The sequence below is a fragment of the Hyperolius riggenbachi genome, chromosome 6 (genome assembly GCF_040937935.1).
Source record: "Hyperolius riggenbachi isolate aHypRig1 chromosome 6, aHypRig1.pri, whole genome shotgun sequence".
Classification (NCBI taxonomy): domain Eukaryota; kingdom Metazoa; phylum Chordata; class Amphibia; order Anura; family Hyperoliidae; genus Hyperolius; species Hyperolius riggenbachi.
Window position 1 is genome coordinate 277,350,754 of NC_090651.1, and position 26,354 is coordinate 277,377,107.

Below are 26,354 nucleotides of genomic sequence, written 5' to 3' on the forward strand. Positions count from 1 at the left end.
CGCTCTTGGAGATCCCTCACCTCAGTGGGAAGGTTGCCATAACAGGCAGCTCATCTGTCCCTTGCTGCAGCTCTGCTCCCAGCCGGGGTCCCTCCTTTGTAGCCACTGACCTGGTAAGGTCGGCCGCTTCAGCATGATCCCATGCCCATGCTCACGTGGCTGGGAGCATTCTGTGCAGGCACAGTACTTCATGGTCCTTGCCACAGGCCGCTTGCTCGCACAGGCGCAGAAGAGGCCAACCTCACCATGTCGCTGGCTGCTACAGAGGGGACCCTGGGACAACGGCTGGGAGTAGAGCTGAGGCAAGAGACATATAGGCTGCCAGGGGCTTGAGGAAGCCCCAGGTTAGCAGATCAGTTTTTTTTAATGCCTCATGTTTCCTTTAAGCAGCAATCTGCACACTGATGTGTGCTGGAAAATGTGGTTGACGCAAGAATCCCCAAGCCTGAAAATTCCATCCCCAATGAAAATTTATTTGTTGCATTCAGTCCTTTTCCATATTTAACTGAACACTCTTTTGGAGCTGCCAGATTAGCTATACAGAAGAAGGGGGTGGGGGCTTCTTATACTAGAGGGACGTGGGGTGAGGTAAGGAGTCATCAGGCTACCTATACTGGAGGGAAGGGGGGGTCATCAGGCTATTTAAAGTAGAGGAGGGGGGGAAGGGTTATCTGGCTACCTATTCGTGGGGGGGAGGGGGTGTCATCTGGCGGCCAGACTGAAGAGGGGCGGCTGCTGACAGTGGCCTTGGGCGGTAAAGAGTACAAATCCGGGCCTGAGGACAGCCAGGAAACTGGTATGGTTTAAACGAAAATGAATATGGCAGCCTCCATATCCCTCTCTTACCAGGTTCCCTTTTAACAAAAATGTTTTTTGGACAGACTGAATTAAAAAAAAAAAGTATGTTTTTGAAAAATAAATTGTGATCAATTGACCTAATTGAGAATGAAAGTGTAAAAGAGTATTAAAATGTGTTTTTTTTGGTATTCTGTTACAGTAATTTCATTGTCAATGTCTTTTTTTTCATGCCATATTTCCATCAAGAAATAGTTTCTAATGGATTAGTACAATAAAAGATCAAATATTTTATTTCAAAAAATACATAAAAAACAGTCCATGACAATCAATCCAAAGGAGCTATATGTACAAATCTATAACCAGATCACAGTTCCTTCTTGAAATTATAAAATACCACATCCATATAGAAATCACACAGCTTCTTAGCTGTGATCATTCCAGTTGTGTAGTGTAGCAAAACAGAAAGCTATATCACCCATGACCACCCCACACTTACCACCACAGCCCCTCCTTTTTCCCTTTCCTAAAAAATGCATTGTATTCCCAAGTGTTAAATGCGTTACAAAAATAGTATGGTATCACTAATGTCTTCTTACAACCAGACACAAAAAACGTGGAATTTACACACTACATTCATGAAAGGCACAATGGAATAGCTAAATTGTCTGAATGACCACTATTATACTGGAATAATTTAAAATAATTATAACACCTCGAAATTAGTTTTGTTTTTCCCTTACTGAATCAAGGTTTGTTTTTTGCCTTACTGACCCAAGATTAGATACAAATAGCTTTTGGAGCTAAGTTCTCTGCCTTTTTTATACCTTTGTGAGCAGCCACCTCTTATTGCTTATGTTTTCAATATGATGTCTAAAACAAAACAAAAATGTGTTGGATGTTTCCTTCTGCATTGTATTAGGTGCTGTTATGGCCAGGGCATGCTAAAGGTAGGATAGCCAAATTCTTCGTATAAATATTTCTGTTGTTCAGTCTGAACAGCACTGAGCAATATGACTACAGTGTAAGCTCTTCCTGACTTATTTGATATTCACTAAAACCCAAATAGCAATAATATCTCTATATCGACTACCAAAAACACCATATAAATGTATATGTAATTTTTTGTGATGACTTATTTCTATGAATATGCTAAAGTTACCATTATAAAGCAACACACAATCAATTTACAGTACTTTAGAGCACAATGTATTTCCTTTTAAACAATACCAGTTGCCTGGCAGTCCTACTGATCTTTCTGGCCAGTGGAATCTAAACCATACACCTTCAACAAGCATGCATCTAATCTTGATCTGCATGCTTGTTCAGAGTCTATGGCTTAAAGTATTAGAAGCAGATATGCAGCAGGACAGCCAGGCAATATGGACAACTATGGCAAAGGGTTTCTAACTAAAAATGCTAAATGACAATGCTCACACTCAACAATCACTTAATGTAAAACATTAATTAATTAAAAAAAGAGAATCTGTCATGGCTACAAATTAGTTTGATAGTAAAGTAACAGATTGCGCTACTTTGGAAAAAAGTGGCTGCTAAATTGACTTTTATTAGGTTGCATTAAAAATCAGCCAAAGACTGATGAGGGGCTATGAGGACCCGCTAATGGTTGTGCAAATAGCAGGCGATATTACATTAGAACCAATAAAATAAAAAATAAAAATAATAAAAATAAAAAATATATAAAATTGAAATAGCTGTGCTGAACACAATATATGTACATATATTGAAAAGTGGTTTAAAAAATAGATAAGTGCACTTGAATTGATGCAAAACAGTTCCGGATGAGGACCCCTTAAGGGTTTCCAATTCATGTAGATAAATCCAGGAACGTATGAAAGTTATGGCAGTCACAGATCACACTTGTAGATTAAGCTGTGGTTACTCTCTCAGCATATGATAAACAATGAAGTTCCTAATGCGCCAAAGTAGATTCAGCACATCAAACATAGGTAAGTAGTGGTTGGATCGATCTCACCCGGGTTGTTGAATAGTACTGCAGTGGTCTTCGCGGGAGCCGCTCTATCTCACCTGCCCCAGCCGGCGGCGAGGTGAGAGAGTCTGGACGGAAGGATCACGTCGGGCTGGTGTGCCCGGCTCCCCTGGAGGGCGGAGGATGTCTGATTGATGACAACCCGTTGCTGGTTGAAACTTCCGTCTTCAACGTTGTTGTGTGCAGCTGCGAAGCTCCAGCTGACCTCCTTCCCCTCTGAGTGTGACGTCACAAAGGCAGCCACCGCTGACGTTTCGGGAGGAACGCCCCCCTTTCTCAAATTAGTTTGAGTTTCCTAAACCAGTTGTAAATTGAAACAAATGAAAATAAATAAATAACATCTGATAAAAAAAATGACAGTTGACAGTTGTATTACATAGAGATGGCCCGAACGGTTCCAGGTGAACTTTGGGTGGTTCGCAATCGCATGCGAATGCGAACGTTCCCGTAAGTTCGGTTTGCCCCCATAGTGCACCATTAGGGTCAACTTTGACCCTCTACATCACCGTCAGTAGGCCCGTTGTCGCCAATCAGGCTACACTATCTCCTGGAGCCACCCCACCCCTTATATAAGGCAGGCAGCATTATAGTTGTTCGTGTCCTTCTAGTAATTAGTGAAGGGAAAGCTGCTGGCAGACTCTCATAGGGAAAGATTATTTAGGCTCTTGTAAGCTTGTTAGCTTGCTCCTGGCTGATTTTTATTCCTAAAATAGAATCTCACAACAGCTCTTTTGAGAGCTAATCTTGTTCTTGTGCTTTTTTTTTACCCTCCCTCTCTTGTCTTGTCTTCCAGGGATTTGTAGGATGTCAAAAGCCAGCTTACATACATTGGCCAGGAATCAAACCCAGATCAACTGCTTTGAAGGTAGCTATGCTCATTGCTCACCACTGTACCACCAATGCTACATGCTGAAGCCAGCCTAGCATGTACCATTGTGATATACCCAAGACAAAAATGAGCTTGCTTACTTGTCTAATTTGCTAGATGAAAGCAGTGGGACACATGGTGATACTGCTTACAGGCTTCAAGTCAAGACTTCACAAAGATCATGTGCCCCCCTGGATGATGCTGGTGTAACACACACAGCAAAGGGCAGCAATTTGAAGTCTGGAAGATTCCAGGGCAAGGGTGAGAAGGATGAAAAGCTAGGTGGCCATGCAACCATTCCTGCTAACCTAAAGCTTACTTGTGTCTTACAACACATTGGCTTAAGACTTTACCAAATCCAATGCTCCATTATGGGGAAGCTTCTCTGCTCTTTTTTTTTTAAGTGTGGTGTCACAGTTCCCTCATCTCTTAAACTACAAGAAAGGCCCAGTAGTAGTCTTAGCTACCCTAATATCTATGTTACGACGGGGCCCTTATTACACTTTCTCTTACAGGGCTATAGAAACCATTTTGCCCATGCAATAAAGCGAGGTGCAAAAATTAAATCCTGCCTAGCAGAGGATGGTTTCGATCCATCAACTTCTGGGTTATGGGCCCAGCATGCTTCCGCTGCACCACTCTGCTTATGTTTGTATATAACCTTTAAGTTTAAGAAGGGTACATTAGTTGAAATAGTTACACTACTATCTATGTTACAGCAAGGCCCTAATGGCACTTTCTCTTATGGGGCTATGGCCACCGATTGGCCCATGTGGTAAAGCAAGGTGTAAAAACCAAAGTACACCTAGCAGAGGATGGTTTCAATCCATCGACCTCTGGGTGATGGGCTCAGCACGCTTCCGCTGCGCCACTCTGCTGCTGTACAGCAGATGCTTCATTGTAGGAAAAAGTGAGCGAGACCGCTTAGCCATACGGAAAAATGGGCACTCCTTTGCCTACTTCTTCCTGGCCTTTGTCATCATTAAAAGGATCATAGAAATATATGTAGAAATTTGATATATACAGGTTTTGTTTAAAGTGGCGTTAAACTTCTTGGAGCAGACTTTTTTCCTCCCTCCACAAGACACACATGCATCCACATAAAATCGTTTAGCAACAACTGTGCGCACAGTCTCTGTGGTGCAATCAGTTAGCGTGTTTGACTGTTAACCGAAAGGTTGGTGGTTCAAGCCCAGAGAGAGAAAGAGATGATTCTACATGGCTATCTGGGGTTCTCTTTGGACAACTGTTAAAGGCAAGGCTGTCCCTGGGTGGGCTTGAACCACCAACCTTTTGGTTAACAGCTGAATGTGCTAATCGATTGTGCCACAGAGACTGTGCATGCAGTTGCTGTTGAATTATTTTATGGGGATGTATGTGTGTCTTTTGGAGGGAGGAAGTAAGTCTGCTCCAAGAAGTTTCGCATAGCTGCCTTCAAAGCAGTTGACCTGGGTTCGATTCCTGGCCAATGTATGTGAGGTTGCTTCTGACATCCTACAAATCCCTAAGCAAGCTCATTTTTCTCTTGGGTATATCACAATGGTACATGCTAGGCTGGCTTCAGCATGTAGTGTTGGTGGTATAGTGGTGAGCATAGCTGCCTTCAAAGCAGTTTACCTGAGTTTGATTCCTGGCCAATGTATGTGAGGTTGCTTTTGACATCCTACAAATCCCTGGAAGACAAGACAAGAGGAGGGGGAGGAGGGAGGAAGGGATTACACTCCCTGATTGATGTATACACATGCAAGATGTGTGAAAGCATTCAATGTGATTTCTGCCCTTAAAACGCTGCTTTGCATCAAATCCAGATTTTTCCCCAGGTCTTTTGGCATGTATTCCACTCCGCCATGCCCCCCTCCAGGTGTTAGACCCCTTGAAACATCTTTTCCATCACTTTTGTGGCCAGCATATTTTTTTTTAGTCTTCCAAGTTTGCCTTCCCATTGAAGTCTATTGCGGTTTGCGAAAGTTCGCCCGAACCAAACTTTTGCAGAAGTTCGCGAACCAGCTATGCGAACCAAAAATCGGAGGTTCAGGCCATCTCTAGTATTACACTGTACTACAGAAGTAGAAGGAGAAGAAGAAGGAGATTATCCACATAGTGTTTTTTTCCATCCCAAGGCAGATTGGCTAACACAGGATGTTATGCTAGGAATACACCATGCATTTTTCCAGCTGATAGTTGGTTTGATAGATAATTTCCAACATGTCTGATCTCATGTTCAATCATTTTCAAGCTCGATTTATCAAAGAAGTGAATGGAAAAAGATAAGAAAAACTAGCGGAAGATAAGAGAATTGAGTGGAGTATGAGCGGCAAAATCGATTGAGCGGAGAATCGAGCGGAAAAAAACGCATCATGTATTCCCAGCGTAAGGTACACAGCTTAATCAACCCCCTTCCTATCTCACCTCAACTCCATCCCAATTTCACTAAATGGGAAATCCTCTGGTATACATAAGTTTTCCTGGGGCACCACCCTGACTGCCCACTTGACTTAAACTTGTTTTGTATGTTGGTCTGTACATTTTCTAAAAGAAAATAGGCTAGACAATTTGAAAAGAAAAATAATAATAATAATAGTGCAATACAGCAAAAACACAGTAAATCTTCTCTAACACCACATTGTCATTTGTGTTAGCATTTGGCTTTAAGTGAAATGGCACATTCTTATAAATTGTCCACAAGCAGTAGATTGCTAATTTTAATCTGTACAGTTAATTTGAGTAAAGGTAGTTATGTCCCTGTTACTTTGCACTATTTTGCATAGTGATGGGGTCTATTAGGCCACACTAATTATACTTTTAAAAGCTGAAAATGTATTTCCAAATTCTGGTTCAATAACCAATGACCAGAATAAATAGCACAGGGCACATTGTGAACTTTCATAAGAGTATTCAAGCAGAAACATCTTCATGTAAAAATCAAATCAACAGTACTTGCAGCCTTATTTTTCATTTATTTACATCTACTCTGCAAAACAACCCTACAGGGACCCCCAATTAATTGAAGCAGGGCTTTTTGGCGCCCGTCGCATAGCGCCGAAGCTTGACGTGTCTATAGCAGTAATGCTATAGTCCGCGCCCTGTGCTTGGGTAATTTGGGGATTCGGGGATTGCCGGACCCAGAATTACTTCTCCTCATGAGTTGCCATGATTTGTAGGGGGAATAAAATTTAACACCCCCCCCCCCCCCCCGAATTTGTGCAGCAGCAGGGTGAGCCGTCATCGAAAGCTCTCTGTGCCAAACTGCCCTGTATGCCGCTTAACCACTTAAGGACCACAGGCTCCCCCCGTGACTCAGGCTATTTTTTACAATTCAGTGCTGCACAGCTCACTGCAGAGCCATACAACTTAGCACACAAATGCCCCCCCCCCCCACCAAACCTTTACTGCCAAGTGACAGGGCTGTCCCCAGTACAGCCCTGCATTAGGTAACAGCGATGTACAATGAAAGGAAACAGACATTTCTTTTCCTTTCGGTCTGCTAGTGGTTATCGCTGCTGGCAGACTGTTGACGGAGCGTATCCCTGCTAATCTCTTTCCCAGTTCTTGATGCCAATTGGCGTTAGGCGGTCCTGGGGAAGCCACCTTGCGACTGCCAATTAGCATTAGGCGGTCGTAAGGAGGTTAATCTCTATCATCAGAAAGAATCAATTTCTGCAATGCTTTGCCTGTTTCAAACGTTATGCTTGTACCTCTGTAGAGATGCAGAGGCTGGAGGACCAATTAGAAGGTGACATGCCTATAGTTCCATCACATGGATATGCAGGCAATAAAGGTTACTTGCCACTGCCCTATGGGAGATCATTATAAAAAACAGGTTCCAGAAAATGATAGGTAAGGCTGCAGTTATTATTGTTTTATATAGTGCCAGTATCTTCCATGATGCTGTACAGCAGAATACAGGGTATAAGGCTCCCTGCACACTGCAAATCCGTTTTGCGATTTTGATTCCGTTTCCAATTCTGATTTGCAATTCCAATTTTCCCTGAATACAATCAACAGAAAAACAGAGGAATCGGATGTAAAAACCGATTAAAAATCGGAATCAGAATCAGAATCTCATGCAGTGTGCAGGGAGCCTTACTGATCGTCCAATGGTCTAGTGACTTAACGCAATAACAGGCAATGCGTGCACCATCCAGGCTTAAAGTGAACCCAAGGTGAGAGAAATACTGCATTACCACAGCTCGGTTATTTTAGCTCAATCACAAAATTCGGAAGCATTTGACCAACCAGAGAATGCAAGTCAACTCGGAAGTATTTGGCCAAATAGAGAATGTAAAAAATGACCGAAAAAAGACTCCTCAGAAATCGGAAAACGGAAATCAGAAATCCGTGGAATCAGTAATTGAAATAGGCAGAAATCAGAATTTCCAAAGAATCTAAAATCAACATTTCCGACCATCCCTAGACAGGACAATAGGCGATGGGAATCAGAGGTGCTCGGATACCCCTTTTTAAAATCCGAATTGATTCGGATTCGGATACCCAGATATCTGGATCCAAATCGGATATCCGAACGCATTATCCGGAATTTCCAGGCGGATTCGGATATCCAGATAGAAAACTGGAAGTGGCCTTTAAATTGCTTCTAAAATGTTTTTTAGGGTAAATGAGGCATGTAGCATCATGTTTTTTTAAAAAGAGAAACACTAATAGATTATGTGGGGACTTCAAATACAAATACAAAAATAATAAAAAAAAATAGCTGTAAATTAACACCAGGACTAGGTTCCAGACAGCGGTCGTGCAGCCCACATTGTGTCCAAAGTCCAACCGCACAACTGGGACATCACAGTTTTCAGCTCAGGCATCTCAAAAAATGTAAAGCTATTGTAGTGCGTAATAGCTGGTGGCAGTGGCAGGCTATTGTAGTGGCATAATAGCTGGTGGCAGTGTCAGACTGGCAGCAGAAGATATAGTTCTGTGTAGACCCTGTCTGTGGTGGGTATCACAGACAGCAGTAGCAGGAGGAGTAGGTAGATGCAGCTGTCGTAGTGGCGTAATAGCTGGTAGTGGCAGCAGAAGATATAGTTCTGTTTGGACCCTGGTGGTGGTGGGTACCACAGACAGCAGCAGCAGCAAGAGGAGTAGGTAGATGCAGCTATTGTAGTGGCGTAATAGCTGGTAGTGGCAGCAGAAGAAATAGTTCTTTGTGGACCCTGGTGGTGGTGGGTACCACAAACAGGAGCAGCAGGAGCAGTAGGTAGATGCAGCTATTTTAATGGCGTAGTAGCTGGTAGTGACAGCAGAAGATATAGTTCTTTGTGGAACCTGGTGGTGGTGGGTACCACTGACAGGAGCTGCAGGAGGAGTAGGTAGATGCAGCTATTATAGTGGTGTAATAGCTGGTAGTGGCAGCAGAAGATATAGTTCTGTGTGGACGTCTGAGGAAATCCGTTTGGATAAATCGCGTCACGTGAGCCAGTGATGCTGGTGAAGTGGGCGGAGCTCTGTCCTCCCCGTGCCTCCGTGCGCTTCCTTACGCCTCATCACACGGCTGCAGCGCGGTCTGCCCCGAGCGCTATCACTGCTGACATTTGGCTGGCCTCAACGGGTTCCCGCAGCCGCTCGGAAGGCATAAGGCTTCATTGCATATAAGGTCACGTAAGTTCTACAAAGTTCGTGACAAACGCTGCAAGCCTGAGGTGAAAAAGTTTGACACTGATCATGTGGCTGTAATGCGCACGTATATATTTACAATATAGAGGCGTGCTTTACAATATGCACACGGGTTGAGGACGAAGATATTTGTCCCATGGTATCTAGTGTTCACTAGTCCTCCTGACTGTTTAATGGGCCTGAAGATAAACATATCTATATTTTTCTCAGCGCTGGTCTTTTCAAGGAGTGCACTCCGGGACTGTCTTGCAATATACTTGTTACAGGCGCCTTTTCAGTCAGTTAAAGTGGGTTTTTATGGGGGGTATTTTATGAGTCAGTGTGTGTTTTTTTGCTATGCCTATATTGCTATAATAAATTTTGCTAATTTCATATACCCTGTGCTCCTCTAGTGTTCTCATGTGCTAGGCTGGTCTTTTTAGGGTGAGACCAGTCATATATATATATATTTTGGTGACATCCTGTAATTTTTTGTAAGCGGAGTAGGTAGATGCAGCTATTGTAGTGGCGTAGTAGCTGGTAGTGGCAGCAGAAGATAGAGTTCTTTGTGGACCCTGGTGGTGGTGAGTAGCACATACAGCAGCAGCAGGAAGAGTAGGTAAATGCACCCTGGTGGTGGGAGCAGCACAGGCATCAGGAGACAGAAGGAGAAGAAGGAGTAGGTAGATGCAGCTATTGTAGTGACATAGTAGCTGGTAGTGGCAGCAGAAGATATAGTTCTGTGTGGACCCTGGTGGTGGTGGGTACCACAGACAGCAGCAGCAGGAGGAGTAGGTAGAAGCAGCTATTGTAGTGGCGTAATAGCTGGTAGTGGCAGCAGAAGATATAGTTCTGTGTGGACCCTGGTGGTGGTGGGTACCACACACAGGAGCAGCAGGAGGAGTAGGTAGATGCAGCTATTGTAGTTGCGTAATAGCTGGTAGTGGCAGCAGAAGATATAGTTCTTTGTGGACCCTGGTGGTGGTGGGTACCACAGACAGCAGCAGCATGAGGAGTAGGTAGATGCAGCTATTGTAGTGGCATAATAGCTGGTAGTGGCAGCAGAAGATATAGTTCTGTGTGGACCCTAGTGGTGTTGGGTACCACAGACAGCAGCAGCAGGAGGAGTAGGTAGATGCAGCTATTGTAGTTGGGTAGTAGCTGGTAGTGGCAGCAGAGGATATAGTTCTTTGTGGACCCTGGTGGTGGTGGGTACCACAGACAGCAGTTGCAGGAGGACTAGGTAGATGCACCCTGGCAGTGGTAGCAGCACAGGCAGCAGGAGACAGAAGGAGGAGACGGAGTGTAACGTGTGGCAGGCAGCATAGATATTCTACCATGGCATCTAGTGTTGGTACCACGGCACAGTTAAAACATTACAAAGGAGCGGTTCCAGGAAGCGGTCGTACTGCCGCAATTGGGGCCTCCCCAAAACTCGGACAGCACAGTTATCAGTCCAGACACCTCCAAAAACATTACACAGCAATTGTGTTTAGATAGACCAAGGCACCTAGTGTGTTGGTACCATGGCTGTAATTTTTTTTCTGTTTCAAGGGTGTTTAGTAATATAAAAACTAAGAACAGTTATATTTCACATCACAGAAAATTTCCTCATGCAGGAGGAGTAACTTAAAGAGACACTGAAGCGGAAAAAATTATGATTTTATGATTTGTATGTGTAGTACAGCTAAGAAATAAAACATTAAGATCAGATACATCAGTCTAATTGTTTCCAGTACAGGAAGAGTTAAGAAACTCCAGTTGTTATCTCTATGCAAACAAGCCATTAACTCTCCGACTAAGTTTAGTCGTGGAGAGGGCTGTTATCTGACTTTTATTATCTCAACTGTTTTCTTTTTCTCTGCTAGAGGAGAGGTCATTAGTGCACAGACTGCTCTGAAAGACTCATTTTGAATGCTGAATGTTGTGTAATCTGCACATACTGTATTATAGAATGATGCAATGTTAGAAAAAACACCATATACCTGAAAATAAAAATATGAGAATAATCTTTGTGTGTGTGTGTGTGTGTGTGTGTGTGTGTGTGTGTGTGTGTGTGTGTGTGTGTGTGTGTGTGTGTGTGTGTGTGTGTGTGTGTGTGTGTGTGTGTGTGTGTGTGTGTGTGTGTGTGTGTGTGTGTGTGTGTGTGTGTGTGTGTGTGTGTGTGTGTGTGTGTGTGTGTGTGTGTGTGTGTGTGTGTGTGTGTGTGTGTGTGTGTGTGTGCGCGTGCGTGGTGGGAAATCATAGAAGGGTGAGATAGCAGGGTCCCAGATAGTACAGACAACATCTGCATCCATGTTATGCCAGAGGTAATGTAGTTAAAAGGAGTGGATAACATAATTTAAACCATTGTTATCCTGCCATTCAATCCAGTCATTCCATGTTTTAAAAAAGTTTGGTAAATTATCCTGTATTTTTGCAATAATATGCTCAGAGAGCTTGGTTGAGTTGAGATCTGAAAATACACAATCAGGAGATAAAGTAGCGGACTTCCATCTGGAAGCTAAGTGACATTTCCCAAAAGCAAATGTATGTTTAAATAATCTTTGCATAGGATGTTTAAACTTTGAGGGTTTATTACCCAACAAGACAACCGAAGGGTCTATAGGGATTGAGAATTTAGTAATCCTACTAATCCTACTAATATAATAAATGGGAAAGTTCGGATGTTTGGATGTTTGGATGTTTGGATGTTTGTTACTCGATCACGCAAAAACGGCTGAACGGATTTGAATGAAATTTGGCACACACATAGTACATTACCTGGAATAAAGTATAGGATACTTTTTATTCCCATAACCAAAAAGAGACAAATACAAATTTCACTGGAAAATGTAAACTGCAGACATTCTTACACTGTTACATTGGAGGTGTGTTTAGCTTCTAATGGTAGAATGGTTAATTTGCATATATTCAGCAGTGATGCACTGGAAGACATCTCAAGCTCACTCCAACCTGAATTATCGCAAATTCTTTCTGTTTTCAGAAAGCAAACTTTTGTTTTTCTTAACATCTTAGTAAGGGGGCTTTTAGGACCATTGTAGTCACTTACACACTCCAATGAGTTCTGGGTCACATGAGCTTGCTGGTTAGTCTGTACCTCTAGTGTTACAAGCCAGACTACATAGAGCCAAATTAAGCCATGCCATGCACTGATGAGGATCAAACAATCCAAAACAGTCTGTATGTATGTTGGATTATAATGGCTCTGTACACATTAACAAGCTGACACATTATTGCATTCCAGCAGTTCTGGAGGTGTGTTTAGCTTCTGAGGGTAACAATGGTTAATTTGCATATATTCTGCAGTGATGCACTGGGAGACATCTCAAGCTCACTCCAACCTGAATTAACGCAAATTCTTTCTTATACTGTTAATGGTAGGGTTCTCAAACTTTGTACAGTTGGTCGGTTTTCAAGGGGAATATTTCTGCCATTCTTGCACTGTTATAATGGCACAAGCCTCAAACCTGCTATTCTTGCACTGTTAATGGCACAAGCCTCAAACCTGGTATAGTTGATCATTGGGTGACTGGGGTTCAATTTCAGAAAGGGGGTGGAGCCACAAATAGACAATCAGATTTGTTTCATTCCAATGCAAATTATTGTTGCCAAACACCGCAAAGCTCACAAACTTGGTAATTGAGTAATTGATTCATTGTGTGTTAGGGTTAGGAAAGTGGGCACAGCCAACACCAGCCAAATACATAAATACATAAGCGGGCAACGCAGGGTCATAAGTGGGCGGAGACAAATACAAATTTTACTGAGAAAATGTAAACAGCAGCCATTCTTACACTGTTAATGGTAGGGTTCTCAAACTTTGCACAGTTGGTTACTGGGTGACTGGGATTAATATTCAGAAAAGTGGATGGAGCCTACAAAAAACAATCAAAAATTACCTATTGATTTTTCAGGGGAATATTTCATTGCTGCCATTCTTGCACTGTTAATGGCACAAGACTCAAACCTGGTACAGTTGATCATTGCGTGACTGGGGTTTAAATTTATATAAGGGAGTGGAGCCCCAAACAGCCAATCTGATTTGTTTCATTTTAATGCAGGTTATTGATGCCAAAGACCACAAAGCTCACAAACTTTGTCATTGAGTAATTGAGGATTTGTGGGTTAGGGTTAGGAAAAGTGGGCGCAGCCAACTTTATACTGGTTGAACTCGATGGACGTATGTCTTTTTTCAACCAAAATAACTATGTAACTATGTAACTATGTAACCAGCCAAATACATAATCAGGCAATGCCGGGTCATCAGTAGGCGAAGACAAATACAAATTTCACTGAGAAAATGTAAACTGCAGCAATTCTTACACTATTAATGGTAGGGTTCTCAAACTTTGCACAGTTGGTCACTGGGTGACTGAGATTAACATTCAGAAAAGTGGGTGGAGCCTACAAAAGCCAATCAAAATCCACCTATTAATCTTTAAGGGGAATATTTAATTGATACCATTCTTGCACTGTTAATCACCTGTACCTGGTACAGTTGGCCATTGGGTGATTGGGGTTTAAATTCAGAATAGGGGTGGAGCCACAGCCAATCAGATTTATTTTATTTCAATGCAAATTATTGATGCCAAAGACGGCAAAGCTCACAAACTTGGTCATTAAGTAATTTTGTGTTAGGGTTAGAAAAAGTGGGCGGAGCCAACACCAGCCAAATACATACCTGGGCAATGCCAAGTCATCAGTGGGTGGAGACAAACACACATTTCACTGGGAAAATGTAAACTGCAGCCATTCTTACACTATTAATTGTAGGGTTCTAAAACTTTGCACAGTTGGTCACTGGGTGACTGGGATTAATATTCAGAAAAGTGGGTGGAGCCTATAAAAACCAATCACAATTCACCTACTGATTTTCAAGACAAATATTTAATTGCTGCCATGTTTGCACTGTTAATGGCACAAGCCTCAAACCTGGTACAGTTGATCATTGGGTGACTGGGGTTAAATATTTAGAAAAGGGGTGGGGCCACAAACAGAGAATCAGATGTGTTTCATTTTGATGAAAATTATTCATGCCAAAGACCACAATTCTCTCAGACTTGGTCATTGACTATTGACAATTGTGTGTTAGAAAAAGTGCCCACAGCCAACAGCAGCCAAATACATACCTGGGAAACATTAGGACATCACTGGGTGGAGAAAAATACAAATTTCACTGCTAGAATGTAAATTGAAATTTGGCACACACATAGTACATTACCTGGAATAAAGTATAGGATACTTTTTATTCCCATAACCAAAAAGGGGGTGGAGACAAATACAAATTTCACTGGAAAATGTAAACTGCAGCCATTCTTACACTGTTACACTGGAGGTGTGTTTAGCTTCTAAGGGCACAATGGTTAATTTGCATATATTCAGCAGCGATGCCCTGGGAGACATCTCAAGCTCACTGAATTATCACAAATTCTTTCTGTTTAAGAAAGCAAACTTTTGTTTTTCTTAACATCTTAGTAAGGGGGCTTTTAGGACCGTTGTAGTCCCTTACACACACCAATGAGTTCTGGGTCACCATGAGCTCGCTGGTTAGTCTGTACCTCTCGGTGTTACAAGCCCTACTGCATAGAGCTAAATTAATCCATGCCATGCACTGATGAGGATCAAACAATCCAAAACAGTATACTTGGTCTTGGTACGAGAGGTATTCTAAGGGTCCTCCTTGTGGGGGCCCTGGATAAACGAGGGGAGGATGGCAGCTGCGTCGAGTGGAGGAGGTGGAGGAGGTGGAGGAGGCATGCCAAAACTTCGGAACTCAGTATGCTTTGTAGTAAAGACGGATTGGAGGAAGCATGGACCAAAGGCGTTCATCGATAAGGTACTGGTGGAGGGGTTGAAGCTGAATAAGAGCAAGATGTTCGCAATACAAGATTTTCCAGGACAAGGGGCCTATGATATTACTATGCATAATGAGGAAGATGCGCTAAAAGTGCTGGCAGATTATAGAGAGAGCAGGGAAGATTATGTTAATTGGTTGGAGTCGGTCACGCCATTATTTAACGAAAAGGCGAGACAGATTTATGTACATATGTACAATCCATTCGTGGAGCCAGATGTGGTCAGGCTGTTTATGCTCAGATATTTTGAGGATGTAAGTTATGCTGAAAAAATATATAACCATATTGGTGTTTACAGAAGCAAAATGAAGTTTTTTGTGAAGTTCAAGAGACAGGAGGGTTGCTGGCATGATGTAGTTCACCCACCCCCTGTTTTCTCTATTGCTGGGGAGAGAGGTTATGTCACGTATCCTTGGCAGCCTCTCTACTGCCAAAGGTGCTATATGTTCGGTCATGGAGCCGGAAGTTGTGTTTCTGAGGAGCGGTGCAGACATTGCAAGGAGCCAGTGCACCCTGGCTCCAGCTGTAAGAAGGTGAAAGTTTGTGACTTCTGTGGGATAAGTGGCCACTTGGCCAAAGATTGTGAAAAGCGTGGCAAAACAAGGATTTACACGTATGCTGCTGCAGCTGGTTCAAACAGCAGGGGAAGGAGGAGGTCACTGGCTCCCCATGTGGAGCCCCGGGACCCTGAGGCTGTTACTGAGCCTCCCTTTGCTGATGCAGCTGGAGAGGGCACCAGTGTGTGTCATTCGGGCCCAACCGCTGCAGAGACCCCCCTATCCCCCCTGTGGATGATGTGACTGATTCCCAGATGCTGCAGGCAGAGGAGGTGCAAAAGCCGCAGCGAGTTAAAAAAAGGAAACTTGCCGAGGATGTGAATGAAAATGATGATGCTGTGGGGAGTGGGGGTGAAGAGGACGCCGTGCCTCTGTCTGCAGAGTTTCCCTGTGATGTGCAGAATGTTGCCGGTCCTGCCTGCAAGAAGGCTGCCGCTGCCGTGTCTGCAGCGAGTAGGACTGGAGAAGCTGATTTATGTGCTGTGACTGAGGTTGCCCCGAGTCCCCCCGCTGTGGAGAGTCAGGCTGGGGCTGTGCAGAGAGATTTTGTGGAGGAAACCCCCCAGAGCAGCTCCCCGAAGATGTGCCCGGCTCTCAAGCAGAGCGGGATTCCCCCGATGCCAGTGACGTCACCAGCTCAGCTGTTGCTGAGCGGGACCCGCAGCGTGAGCCTGGAGAGCATGCTGAGGCTTCCCCGACCCCTGCTACCAGTACCGAAGCCTCCCCCGTGCTTCTCATCAGCCAGGCAGAGGTGCCTGATGTCTGCACAGACTCCCAGCGGCCTGCCATGGACGCTAGTAGCCGCAGGTCCGCTGGGAGCAGTAGTGCCACAGTCCCTGGAGCCGGCGAGAACGAGAGGAATGCAGGTGGGGAAACAGCTGTACAGTCAGCTGATCCCCTGCACAATCCTGACTCCACCCCTTCTTCTGCTCTCTCGCAGAAGACTCTGCCAGCACATTCCAGCCCTGTGAAAAGCGCAGGGAAAAAGATAAAGGCTGACACTGCTGTGGGGAGATCCCAGCAGGGGACTCCCTCTTTTCCCTCCAAAAAAAAACGGCTCCCCAACTTCAAATAAAGGAGGGAAATCGGCCAGCATGATGTCAGAGGAGGTGGGAGGAGGTTATGCAAATGAGGAGGAGGAGAGTGAGATGGACATAACTGAGGGGAGAAAGAGGTGGTGATAGAAGAGAGTGACAGCGATTATCCACCACCTTATCAGGAAAGAAAAGAGCCTGTGACGGAATCAGAGAGTGATGACACCCATGTGTCAAAAATGCGTATTGTCAGTGACATTTCTGAGGGAGAGTTAAAAGTTGATATGACGCAGTCTCCTGTACCCACTAGCTGGAAAAACACCAAACCAGCTAGGAGGATTAACCCAGAGGTGCCTGGGCCGAGTGCTGCTGGAGATTCTGGTCCAGAGGACTGGAATATGGCGGAGTCAAAGAAACAAAAAAGGAAGAGAAATAGAAAAAAAATAGAAAAGGAAAGCAGGAGCCCGCTACAGTGGGCTTAAGTAAGAGTCCCAGGGCATCCAAGAAGTGATGATGGCTGAGTGTAGGGTGCATAACACGTGGTGTCTTTTGGTGATGGTCCTGTCCCTGCTGTCAGTAAATGTGAGGGGGATCGGCTCCTCATACCGCCGGGCTGCAGTCCTGCAGGACCTCGCAAATTTTAGGGCGGATATTTTTTGTCTGCAGGAGTGTATATTGAAGATGGTACCAGGCTCTGGGGAATGGGCAGGGGGCAATGCCATCTGGTTCCCTGCCTGCCAGAGTAGGAATGAGGGCATTGGCATGCTGTTTAATAACTCAGGCATAAAGGTTTTGTCACATGCTGTCATCATTCCGGGAAGGATGATGGTTGTGAATTTTGATTTTTTGGGTTCCCAGTACCGTCGTTTTAACTGTTACGCTCCTGCAGACAAGAAAGAGAGGGCAGAGTTTTTGGAGGTGCTCAAGTTCAATCTGCCAGGCCGCATTAAGACCATTGTGGCCGGCGATCTGAATTGTATAAGATCGGTTGGGGATCGAGTGGGGTCAGGAGAGACCAAGCTGGACTCCACCAGTAGGATCCTCAACCAGATTGTGACAGATTTTGGACTGCATGATGCAGCTTTGGCGGCAGGCAGTAGGGACAGGGAATATACTTACTTTTCAGATACGGGCACGGTTAAGTCACGCATAGATTACTTTTTACTTTCTAGGTATGTGTTGGTTTCTGCTGTCTCTTATCACCAGGTCACTTTTTCTGATCACAGAGCCATTCTTTGTTCCTTGGAAGCGTCGGAGAGAGTGGTGTTTGGGAAGGGAGTCTGGAAGTTGAATGTGGAGTTGTTGGAGGATGTGGATGTACTTGAAAGATTTAGGGTGGAATATGCAGGATGGGTGCGCAGGAAGAGAGGTTTTGTGGATTTGTTGGAATGGTGGGATTGGGTGAAGAGGAGGATTTCTGGCTTTTTCAGGAATCTGGCGTATGAGAAGAGGTGTTTGCAGAGAGAGGAGGAAGAAAGGTGGAAAGTGAGATTGCAGTATCTGGTGAAGATGAAGGTATGGGGGTATGAGGTGGAGGAAGAGTTGGAGGAGGCAAGACAGCGAATGAAGGGAATGTTGATGGAACGTGGGAAGAGGATTGTGTATCAGGCGAAAGTGAGAGATTTGGAAGAGGGGGAGTCTTGCTCCCGTTTCTTCTTTAAGAAGGTGGTGTCCAGTAGGGAAGTGTTAGAGTCAGTGGTGGTGGATGAGAAAGAAGTGGTTGGTTCTGAGGTGGTGGAAGAGGTGCAGAAGTTTTATGTGGATTTGTATGGAGGAGGGAATGTTGTGTCGGATGTGGAGATGGAAGAGTATTGTGAAGAGGTGTTGGAGGAGTGTTTGGATCCGTTGGAGGTGCAGCAGTTGAAAGAGTCGGTGGCCACGGAGGAGGTATGGGCGGCAGTGGGTGCCATGCAAACAGGCAAGACTCCAGGCAGGGCCGTGCAGAGGATTCTCAAGGGGGGGGGTGCTCAAATTTTAAAAAGGGGCCCTAATCGATAAATCGTGCTAAATTGTGTATGTAATACCCCTTCTCCAGAAAGCACTAGGCAGTCTTAACCCCCCCCCCACACACACACACACACACCACCACCACCACACATACACACACACACACACCTTTATAGAAGTATCAGGCAGACTTTGTGTCTTCTTCCAACCAACTTCTTTGGTGCCACCACCCTCAAATCAGCAGTCATAGGTGCGCACTATTAGAGTGGGCACAGTGGAGCCTGATGTAGGCATGGACTCACCTTTCATTACTGGGACCTCTGTCCCTCTAGATCAGCACCCAAGCTTCTTTTCAGGCAAAGAAGCAGTGGTTGCCAATATGCAGTGGTTGCTAAGCATTAGTAGATGCAAAACTGCAGTAAGTGCCAAGGTGCAGTGGGTGCACAGATGCAGTGGGTGGTAAGACGCAAAGGTCCAGTTTGTGCTAAGTTGCAGTGGGTGCCGATGAGCCAAAGTACAGTCCGTGTCAAGCTGCTGTGGGTACCAAGGTCCAGTGTTTGGGTGTTTATTTGCAGTGGGTGCTATGCAGTATTGAGTGCTGAATGAGTAGCAGATGGTGATAAACAATAGTGGGTGCCATGTGAGTGCTAATTGGTACAGGGAGCCATGTGAGTGTTGGACATGAGTGAGTAGGGAGTGCCATGTGTGGTCTGGATGTGTGCCATGGGAGAGTACTGAGTCTCATATGGGTTCGGACCAAGGATGGGTACTGGGTGCTATATGGGTGCTGGCCATGGATGGGTACTAGGTGCATATAATGGCTTTGGAACTTTGTGCTGTGTGAGTACTATGCCATGTGGGTGTTGATTATGGGGGTTATAGGGTGTCATGTGGGTCTTAGGTGCTAATACTGAGTGCCAAGTGGGTACTGGGAGCGAGTACATGGTAACATATGGGTGATGAGTGCTGGCTAGTGGGGTATTTGTTGTCATGTGAGTGCTAAAGGCAGATGCTGGGTGCCATGTGGGTTCTGGATGCTGGCACAGGGTGTCATGTGCATTCTGGCTGTATCGGTTGGTGTCAAGCATCATGTGTACTCAAGCCCTTGTGAGTTCTGGGTGCAAGTACTAGATGTCATATGTGAGTGTTTGGTGTTTGTGCTGGGCACCAAGTGGAGGCTTAGTGCAACTGGAAGTACTGCAGATGAAACATGTGGGTGTTGGGTGCAGGTACATTGGTGCGAATACTTGGTGCATTGCCTGCACTAGGTGCTAACTATGGGTGGGCATTGTGTGTCATGTGGATTCTGAGTGCAGGTACTTTTGGTGCTAGTACTGGTTTTTGTGAGTTCAGATAATGTGCAAGAACTGTGCCAAGTGGGTGTGAGTACTGGGAGCCAGCTATAGGGTGAATGATGCAAGTACTAAGTGCCATATGGAGGTTGGATATAAGTATTGGGTGCAGGGTGCTTGGTGCAAGTACTGGGTGCTTGCTATAGTGGGGGTTACTGGTTGAGTGTAATGTGGGTGCTGAATATTGGTGGGATTGCGGTGGGTGCAGGGAGTGGGAGGTCACTGTGGGTACTGCTATGAGTGGCATAATTGCTGCTAGGGGAGGTAGAGGTCAGTGTGGTTGCTGGGGGAAGGGTAGGTTACTGTGGGTTCTGGGAGAGGTCATTGTAGTTATTGGAGGAGGGAGTAGTTGTGGATGCTGTGTGTTGGGAGAGATCAGTGTGGGCGCTGCTTTTGGGATGGGAGGTCCCTGTAAGTGCTGCAGGGGACAGGAGTGTAGCCTCTGGGGGAGGGAAAGATCACTGTAGGTGCTGGGGGAAGGATAGGTCAGTGTGGGTGCTGGAGTAGGCAGGATCACTGCTAGATTTGGGGAAGGAGAGGTGATTGTGGGTGGTAGGTGAAGGGAGAGGTCACTGTGGGAGAGAGAGGTCACTGTGGGTGCTGGGGAAGGAGATGTCACTGTGGGTGCTAGGTGGAGGGAGAGGTCACTGTGGGTGCTGGTGGAGGGAGAGGTCACTGTGGGTGGTAGGTGGAGGGAGAGGTCACTGTGGGAGGGAGAGGTCACTGTGGATGCTGGGGGAGGGAGAGGTCACTGTGGGTGCTAGGTGGAGGGAGAGGTCACTGTGGGTGCTAGGTGGAGGGAGAGGTCACTGTGGGTGCTAGGTGGAGGGAGAGGTCACTGTGGGTGCTAGGTGCAGGGAGAAGTCACTGTGGGTGCTAGGTGGAGGGAGAGGTCACTGTGGGAGGGAGAGGTCACTGTGGGTGCTGGGGGAGGGAGAGGTCACTGTGGGTGCTAGGTGCAGGGAGAGGTCACTGTGGGTGCTAGGTGGAGGGAGAGGTCACTGTGGGTGCTGGGTAAGGGAGAGGTCACTGTGGGTGCTAGGTGGAGGGAGAGGTCACTGTGGGTGCTGGGGGAGGGAGAGGTCACTGTGGGTGCTGGGGGAGGGAGAGGTCACTGTGGGTGCTAGGTGGAGGGAGAGGTCACTGTCGGTGCTGGGGGAGGGAGAGGTCACTGTGGGTGCTGGGGGAGGGAGAGGTTACTGTGGGTGCTAGGTGGAGGGAGAGGTCACTGTGGGTGCTGGGTGGAGGGAGAGGTCACTGTGGGTGCTGGGGGAGGGAGAGGTCACTGTGGGTGCTGGGGGAGGGAGAGGTCACTGTGGGTGCTAGATGGAGGGAGAGGTCACTGTGGGTGCTAGGTGGAGAGAGAGGTCACTGTGGGTGCTAGGTGGAGGGAGAGGTCACTGTGGAAGGGAGAGGTCACTGTGGGTGCTGGGGGAGGGAGGGGTCACTGTGGGTGCTAGGTGGAGGGAGAATGTCACTGTGGGTGCTAGGTGGAGAGAGGTCACTGTGGGAGGGAGAGGTCACTGTGGGTGCTGGGGGAGGGAGAGGTCACTGTGGGTGCTAGGTGGAGGGAGAGGTCACTGTGGGTGCTAGGTGGAGGGAGAGGTCACTGTGGGTGCTGGGGGAGGGAGAGGTCACTGTGGGTGCTGGGGAAGGGAGAGGTCACTGTGGGTGCTTGGTGGAGGGAGAGGTCACTGTGGGTGCTGGGAGGAGGGAGAGGTCACTGTGGGTGCTAGGTGGAGGGGAGAGGTCACTGTGGGTGCTAGGTGGATGGAGAGGTCACTGTGGGTGCTGGGGAGGGAGAAGTCACTGTGGGTGCTAGGTGGATGGAGAGGTCCCTGTGGGTGAGGGAGAAGTCACTATGGGTGCTTGGGGAGGTAGAGGTCAGTATGGGTCCTAGGTGGAGGGTGAGGTCAGTATGCCACACTAGGATTCCTATCCAGGCCTCTTCACCTGAAAGTTTCCCAGGCGGAGCTTCTCGCGGGTGGGCGGGGCTCACCGCGGTAGGGGGCGGGGCTTATTTTGCGCGATCAGAGTGGCCTTTTTTGCTGTTTTTAAAAAGGGGGGGTGCCTGGGCACCCAGAGCACCCCCCTCTGCACGTGCCTGACTCCAGGCAAGGATGGGCTCCCAGTGGAGTTTTTTAGGTGGGCCTGGCCTATCATTGGTGGGGAAGTGGTGGAGGTGGTCCAGGAGGTTTTTTCTTCTGGACGGTTGTCCCCATCAATGCGGGAGGGAGTCATCACCCTGATTTATAAGAAAGGAGACAAAAAATTGATAAAAAATTGGAGGCCAATTTCGCTGTTGAATGTGGACTACAAGATAGTGGCGAAATTGGTCGCAAACAGGTTAAGGAGTGTGATAGCATCTATGATTGGAGAGGGACAGACCTGTGCGGTCCCCGGTCGAAGAAGCGTCGATAACCTGGTTTTGTTAAGGGACATGATACATTTTTCACAGGAAAATAAAGTGCCGATGGTCGTTGAGGGTATCGATTTGGAAAAGGCATTTGATAGAGTATCACACTCCTTCCTGTTCGGGGTGATGGCAAAATTAGGGGTCCCTGATTGTCTGCTAAAAGTTATTAGAAGTTTTTACACTGGAATTTCGAGCCAAGTCTTGGTAAATGGGGTTTTGTCCAGGTCATTCCCCGTTTTGTCCGGAGTCAGGCAGGGGTGTCCGCTGTCGCTTATGGCTTTTATTTGTGTGGTGGAGCCTTTGCTGAGGTATGTCCAGCGGGATAAAGTGGTGAAAGGGTTTGTTGTGCCAGGTGGTGGTGGAGAGCAGGTGAAGTATTTGGCTTATATGGATGATGTGTCGTTTGTGGGCGGGTCTCAGGCTGATATTGACAGGGTGAATTTGCATGTGAAGGTGTTTTGTGGAATGTCTGGAATGGCTGTGAATTGGGAGAAGTCCCAACTGGTTTCCTTTGGGAGGCCTGTACCTTTGAAAGTGGAGAAAGTGCCGGTGAGTCAGGAGATCAAGGTGTTGGGTGTGGCGTTTGATGCAGAGATGAAAGGTAGAAAGACTTTGGATGAGGTGAAAGGAAAAGTGGTAAGAAAGTTGAATTTGTGGAGGTTGCGGAAGTTGTCCTTTTCAGGGAAAGTGTTGGTGGTGAAAGCTGTGATATTGCCAGGTAGTGATGCTCAAATACCCCTTTTTAAAATTCGAGTTTGGTCGAATTCGAATAGTAAATTATTCGAGGTCAGTCGAATATTCGAGTCGAATAATTTTTACTATTCGATTCGACCTCGGACTTCGAGCTCACTATTTGAGTCGGTATTCGAGCTAACTATTCGAGCTGACTATTCGAATTGGCCTTAAATAGCTTCCCAACACTTGTTTTGAGGGTTAATGATGCAAGAAACATATTTTTTTCCAAGTGACAACAGCAAGTGATTATGTGGGGATGTTCCTTTAAAAAAAAAAAAAGGTGAAAAGAGAAGTTGTGTCCAGAATTTTGTTCAGTACTGTATATACTTCTTCTTCTTCTTCTTCTTTATCTTCTATATCTTCTTCTTCTTCTTCTATATCTTCTTCTTCTTCTTCATCTTCTTCTTCTTCTTCTTCATCTTCTTCATCTTCATCTTCTTCATCTTCATCTTCTTCATCTTCTTCATCTTCATCTTCTTCATCTTCTTCTTCATCTTCTTCATCTTCTTCATCTTCATCTTCTTCATCTTCTTCTTCATCTTCTTCATCTTCATCTTCTTCATCTTCTTCTTCTTCTTCTTCTTCATCTTCTTCTTCATCTTCTTCATCTTCTTCTTCATCTTCTTCATCTTCATCTTCTTCATCTTCTTCTTCATCTTCTTCATCTTCTTCATCTTCATCTTCTTCATCTTCTTCTTCATCTTCTTCATCTTCATCTTCTTCATCTTCTTCTTCTTCTTCTTCTTCTTCTTCTTCTTCATCTTCTTCTTCATCTTCTTCATCTTCATCTTCTTCATCTTCTTCATCTTCATCTTCTTCATCTTCTTCTTCATCTTCTTCATCTTCTTCATATTCATCTTCTTCATCTTCTTCTTCATCTTCTTCATCTTCATCTTCTTCATCTTCTTCTTCTTCTTCTTCTTCTTCTTCTTCTTCTTCTTCATCTTCTTCTTCATCTTCTTCATCTTCTTCTTCATCTTCTTCATCTTCATCTTCTTCATCTTCATCTTCATCTTCATCTTCTTCATCTTCTTCTTCATCTTCTTCTTCTTCTTCTTCTTCTTCTTCTTCTTCTTCTTCTTCATCTTCTTCTTCATCTTCTTCATCTTCTTCTTCATCTTCTTCATCTTCATCTTCATCTTCATCTTCTTCATCTTCTTCTTCATCTTCATCTTCTTCATCTTCTTCTTCATCTTCTTCATCTTCATCTTCTTCATCTTCTTCTTCTTCTTCTTCTTCTTCTTCTTCATCTTCTTCTTCATCTTCTTCATCTTCTTCTTCATCTTCTTCTTCATCTTCTTCATCTTCTTCTTCATCTTCTTCATCTTCTTCTTCATCTTCTTCATCTTCTTCTTCTTCTTCATCTTCTTCTATATCGTCTTCTTCGTCACTTATTTCTCTTTTCATTTTTTTTTTTTAAAGAAATGCAGCTATTTTTGAGCGTAACAACAAATAGCTGGTGGCGCACGCATGTTGGAAGCGCCATTGTATGTGCTCCCTGGCAGTGGAAACACACAGACAGCAGGAGGTAAATTTAGCAGCAGGAGGAGGAGGATGAGTGTGTGGCAGCATGCAGTCAATGAGGCAGGCAGCGTGACATAATAGCCCTGGTACCTAGCGGTGATACCATGGCTGTAAATAAACACAACAGGAGGTCCCAGACAGCGGTCGTGCAGCCCACATTGTGTCCAATACACCACTGGGACAACACAGTTTTCAACCCGGGCACCTCAGAAAAATTAAACCTTTTTTTGTAATGGTTTTGTAGTTTTGGTTTTACAACCAATTACACAGATATATAGCTATTTTTTGACGTAATAGCTGGTGGCAGAGTGGCAGCAGAAGGTAAATCTGTGTACCCTGGCGGTGGGAAACACAGACAGACAGCAGCAGCAGCAGGAGGAGGAATGGAGGAGAGTAATTATGTGAGCAGCTATTGTTTGACGTAATAGCTGGTGGCAGTGTGGCAGCAGAAGGTAATTCTGTGTACCCTGGCAGTGGGAAACACAGACAGACAGCAGCAGCAGGAGGAATGGAGGAGTAGTGTGAGTGTGGCAGCAGGTAGGCAGCGTGACATAATAGCCCTGGTACCTAGCGGTGATACCAGGGCCGTAAATAAACACAACAGGAGGTCCCAGACAGCGGTCGTGCAGCCCACATTGTGTCCAATACACAACTGGGACAACACAGTTTTCAACCCGGGCACCTCAGAAAAATTAAACCTTTTTTTTTTTTTAATGGTTTTTTGGTTTTTGGTTTTACAACCAATTTAGCTATTTTTGGACGTAATAGCTGGTGGCAGAGTGGCAGCAGAAGAAGGTAATTTTGTGTACCCTGGCAGTGGGAAACACAGACAGACAGCAGCAGCAGGAGGAGGAATGGAGGAGTAGGCGAGCAGCTATTGTTTGACGTAATAGCTGGTGGCAGAGTGGCAGCAGAAGGTAAATCATCTGTGTACCCTGGCAGTGGGAAACACAGACAGACAGCAGCAGCAGCAGCAGGAGGAGGTATGGAGGAGCAGTGTGAGTGTGGCAGCAGGTAGGCAGCGTGACATAATAGCCCTGGTACCTAGCGGTGATACCAGGGCCGTAAATAAACACAACAGGAGGTCCCAGACAGCGGTCGTGCAGCCCACATTGTGTCCAATACACAACTGGAACAACACAGTTTTCAACCCGGGCACCTCAGAAAAATTAAACCTTTTTTTTTTTTAATGGTTTGTTTGGTTTCGGTTTTGCAACCAATATAGCTATTGTTTGACGTAATAGCTGGTGGCAGAGTGGCAGCAGAAGAAGGTCATTCTGTGTACCCTGGCAGTGGGAAACACAGACAGACAGCAGAAGGGCAGTACACAGCAGCCCACTGTAGGTGTAAAATGTGTGGCTGCAGGCGACGTAATAGTCAAAGTGAACCAGGCTGGCTTAGTGAGCAGGAGCCAGGAGGTGGTAAAGGGTGGTAAGGCACATTAACGATGGTTCCGGCAGCCAGTTCATGTCCCCCTCTCGCCGACAACAGGGGCCAGGAACTCGCCTTCCACCCACGCCTGGTTCATCTTGAGAAACGTCAGTCTGTCCACAGACTTGTGAGACAGACGTGAGCGTTTCTCGGTGACCACGCCACCAGCTGCACTGAAGCAGCGCTCGGACAGCACGCTGGAAGGGGGGCAGGACAGCACTT

The 26,354-nt window shown here is 45.7% G+C and overlaps 1 long non-coding RNA gene across 1 annotated transcript in view; it reads right to left on the reverse strand.

Moving 5' to 3' along the window:
• Window positions 1-2,372: 2,372 nt before the first annotated feature.
• The window catches only part of LOC137522758 (uncharacterized), a 65,454-nt gene continuing 41,472 nt past the window's right edge, over window positions 2,373-26,354 (reverse strand). The window contains exon 4 of the long non-coding RNA XR_011022430.1: window positions 2,373-3,101. This is a non-coding gene — a long non-coding RNA (uncharacterized lncRNA). The remainder of the gene's footprint in view (window positions 3,102-26,354) is intronic.